Source organism: Eubalaena glacialis, chromosome 3, assembly GCF_028564815.1.
Source record: "Eubalaena glacialis isolate mEubGla1 chromosome 3, mEubGla1.1.hap2.+ XY, whole genome shotgun sequence".
Taxonomy (NCBI): domain Eukaryota; kingdom Metazoa; phylum Chordata; class Mammalia; order Artiodactyla; family Balaenidae; genus Eubalaena; species Eubalaena glacialis.
Window position 1 is genome coordinate 189127317 of NC_083718.1, and position 4246 is coordinate 189131562.

At 44.4% G+C, this 4246-nt stretch overlaps 1 long non-coding RNA gene across 1 annotated transcript; it reads right to left on the bottom strand.

The window, feature by feature from the left end:
- Positions 1-625: 625 nt before the first annotated feature.
- Positions 626-3940, bottom strand: LOC133088975 (uncharacterized). Its single transcript, XR_009700566.1, has 3 exons — positions 3759-3940; positions 3499-3567; positions 626-637 (listed from the first exon to the last, which is right to left on the bottom strand). It is a non-coding gene; the product is annotated as an uncharacterized LOC133088975 (long non-coding RNA).
- Between the last annotated feature and the right edge of the window lie 306 nt (positions 3941-4246).

Below are 4246 nucleotides of genomic sequence, written 5' to 3' on the forward strand. Positions count from 1 at the left end.
TGCCAAATAGGGCCACTCCTCCGTCCAGTACTGTGCTATTCATTTCTAAATCAACATGGTGTGCTCAGACCACACGTCTCCCTCTTATCTTCAAAAAACACGCATTTAGAGAGAAAAGTCATTTTGTGACAAAGCTTTACTCAAACCTGGAAAAGAATAGGAGACATCACAGATACGCAGATTCACTCAGAGATTCTGCAATTAGAATCTGATGTGTTAAAAAAGCAATCAAAACATACTCCATGCTAATGGGTATTCCATAGGTATACTTTTTTTTTTTTTTTTTAAATTAGGTAACAGTGCTTTTTTTTTTTTTTTTAAATATTACTTTATTTATTTATTTATTTATTTATTTTTATTTTATGGCTGTGTTGGGTCTTCGTTTCTGTGCGAGGGCTTTCTCCAGTTGCGGCAAGTGGGGGCCACTCTTCATCGCGGTGCGCGGGCCTCTCACCATCGCGGCCTCTCTTGTTGCGGAGCACAGGCTCCAGACACGCAGGCTCAGCAATTGTGGCTCACGGGCCTAGCTGCTCCGCGGCACGTGGGATCCTCCCAGACCAGGGCTCGAACCCGTGTCCCCTGCACTGGCAGGCAGACTCCCAACCACTGCGCCATCAGGGAAGCCCCCATAGGTATACTTTTTTTTAAAAAAAAAAGGAGGGGAGATGAACATTAATCCCTTCAGATCATTTTTTTCAAAGGCCAATGAACTCTAATTCTTTTTCTGAATTAGGACATTAAATAAGCACATTTATTGGGATTGACATATTGACACTACTATATATAAAACAGATAACCAACAAAGACCTACTGTATAGCACAGGGAACTCTACTCAATACTCTATAAAAAGCTATATGGGAAAGGAATCTGATAAAGAACAGATATATTTATAACTAAATCACTCTGCTGTACACCTGAAACTAACACAACATTGTAAATCAACTATACTCCAATATAAAATAAAAAATTGTTTTAAAAAGCACATTTGGTTTGATAGATCTGACACACAATTTCTCATTGTGCCTTTCTTGTTAAACTTTAAAAAATGAGTCTGTTTTTAAAGATGGATTGGGGTCAGTGGTGTTCCTAAAGCTGGACCACACTGTGAGAATTAAAAGCAAATTAACATGCCATCTGTAATACAGGCTTGTGTAGGTATGTCCTCTCTAAGAAAATGACCCAGTTCTCCCAAGTGGTAAAGCGAGTCTCCGAGTACATCACTCCCTTCCTCACTCTGCTCTAACCCCCCAGCCAGCCCTGCTCCCAGTGGTAGAGCAAACCACCTCGTGGATTCAGGAGAAAGAAGAGTGCTTAATAGAGCTCGATATATCAACTTGACATTTGGACTGTTAAAACTCCCTGACTCTGTTTCCAGTTGTAAAACTTAAGCGTGGACTTTGCGGGAACTTCCCTGGTGGTCCAGTGGCTGAGACTCCACGCTCCCAATGCCGGGGACCCGGTTCGATCCCTGGTCAGATCCCGCATGCCGCAACTAAAAAGATCTCGCATGCCGCAACTGAAAAGATCCCGCATGCCGCAACTAAAAAGATCCCACATGCAGCTAAGACCCCACGCAGCCAAATCAATCAATAAATACAATTAAAACAAACAAATAACAATCATGGACTTTCATGCGAGGGACAAGGAGGCAATGTTCGTACACGTGCACGGATGGCAACCATGTCCCTTCCAGGAGCCATCTCGGAGCTTACACCGCTCCTCCTCCAGAGCTGACGCTGCCCTACTGTTTCCATGGCTACAGCCTCACCCCCTAACACATCAGAACCCTTCTTTGTGGATCAAGCCTTCAAGCCTCAACTTCGCTCCTTTCTAACTATAAACGTACCTATACATTATCCTCGCCTTACAGGGATCTGTGTTTCTGATTCTAGTTGCCATATATCCCCTGCTGGTTTTGATTTCTTCAAGTTCTCCCTCCTCTGGTCTTTCCCTCGCCTACAGTTAAGCTCCAGCACTCAGCCCCTGAAGAAAAAAAAACTTTACTTTGTGCAGGATGTCCCTAAATCACTGTGTTCTCCCTCCTACCTTCTGGCACTAATTTCAGCTCCAACCTAGCTCTTGAATCCATCTGCTTCCCTTTACCTTCATTGCCAGGATGCTGGTCCAAGCTATCATTAGTTCTCACCTGGACTCTTGATTGCAAAACGGAAAACTGATTGTGTTCCACCCTCCACACATCAGCAGTCTCCCGATTGTTCTCAGACTCAGAGCCTCCCTATCATTTAAAAGACCCAGCAGGGACTCCCGTCACGCCCCTTGGCTCTTTCCACCCTCTTTCCACGTTGCCCGGAATATTCCTCTCCCTGCCCCTACCCCCAACTATTTTACTCCTGTTCGTCCTTCAGGTCTCAGCTCAGACCTCCTCAGGACCCTTCTTTGACCCCAGATGAGGTCATGTTCCGTGCGGGGCACCGTGTTTCCTCCCGCCGAAGCCTGACTCAGTTTGTGACGATTCACTTACTTTGGGTCACTATTTGATCAGCGTCTCTCTCCCACGAGACCCCAAGATCCACAAGCACAAAGCTTATGTTACCTTGCTCACATTCGTGTCTACACTGAATGATACAGGTCCCGGCCCTTCTCAGGAACTCAGTAAATATTCACTTTTGTCAAATGTCAACCTTCCAGAAAGAGAAGTCTGGACTTACAGTCCCTGCTCCTGACTCCCGTTCTCTACTCATCACAACACCCCTTCCAGTCACACCGATGACTTCCTAATGGTCCCTCCTCCCTGCCCTCAAGACACCAGGCTCTCCACATCCTCCTGACTTCCGAGATAGATTTCTGCCCTCCTTATCTCTTTGGCCTCTTTCCCTGTCTCCTCTCTGCTTCCTCCTTAAATGCTGATTTCCCCGCAGAGTCTGACCTTTTCGTTCTTATCTATTCCCATTCTACACCAATGATTCGTTAACCTTTGGATACCTCCCAGAGTCTGATCAAAGTTACGGACACAGTCTCCCCCAGCACGCCACGTGGAAACTCATAGAAACCATTGCTTATAATTTCTGCTGGTTATAGAGCCTTGAATCCTAATCACCAAATCACCGTGGATCCCAGTTAAGGACCCCATTCCACACGCTCTCCTGACACCATCTCCAACTTCTAACCACTACCGTTGTCTGCTGAATCTCTTTCCAGCTCCGAATTCTCTTGAAATCAAGCCCTGACTTCAGATGGCTCTTTCTATCGCTTCCTAAGTGTCCTAAAAGCACCGTCAACAAGGCAACTTATTTCCTCAAACCTGCTACTTTTTCCTGCTTTTCCCATCTCAAGCAGTTGCCAAGCTAGATATCTTTCTGATTTTAAAGAATATCTTTTTTTCATCCATGGCGTTTCTACAAAACCAGCCAGGATTCTTCCCAGAAAAAAAAAAAAGAAAAGAAAAGAAGGAAAAAAAAAAAAAGAAACATTAATTTTCTCAACCCAATTTTCTTGTGGTTGTTTGTTCGTTTTTAATTGAAGTATAGTTGACTTACCATGTTGTGTTAGTTTCAGGTGTCAATCCAATTTTCAAATAGTTTTTCAAAATGCATTCAACCTCTTTCCTGAAAACAAACCAATTCCAAAACAGACTGATGAATAAATTAAACATACACATGCAAAGAAAGGAATGATGAAATCATATTAACAGACCTCACCCACCCCTCGACACCGCCAAGAATATAATAAATGTGCTAAGGAACAATTGAAGAAGAAGACAGTGTCCTGGGTGTGAAATAGGGAAAAAAAGAAATACCATGAATGTGGCCCGCATCCCGACCACAGCACCTCTGGAAGCTCTCTTATTTTATGAGCTGCCCTAATACCACAATTATGCTCCAAAACATCTTGGCCGGCCTCCTCCCTGACCCCTTATTTTTTCAAATTAACCCTCAGTTCTGCTGTGATCATTCCACCAAGCATGCGTCTCCACTCTGTTCTGACTTTTCAAATTCTTCTCAAGGCCCAGGACAAATGGTTCATGTATGGGCAGCCCATCACCATCCGATGACCCCTCTCTGTCTAAAGCAGAACCTAAGCTCCACCTTCTCAAAAAAGCCTTCCCTGATTCAATTACATCAGTAAATGCTTACCAAGCCCTGTTATGTGTACAGAGCTGTGTCCCGTGGAAGGATTGGTGAGGAGGTGGGGGGGGGGAGGGGGAGCTGCTGAATGTACTAGAATAGAGAGGAGATAGAAAGATGAAAATAACATAGCCTCCAGCTCAAGGTGTCTATCATCCAG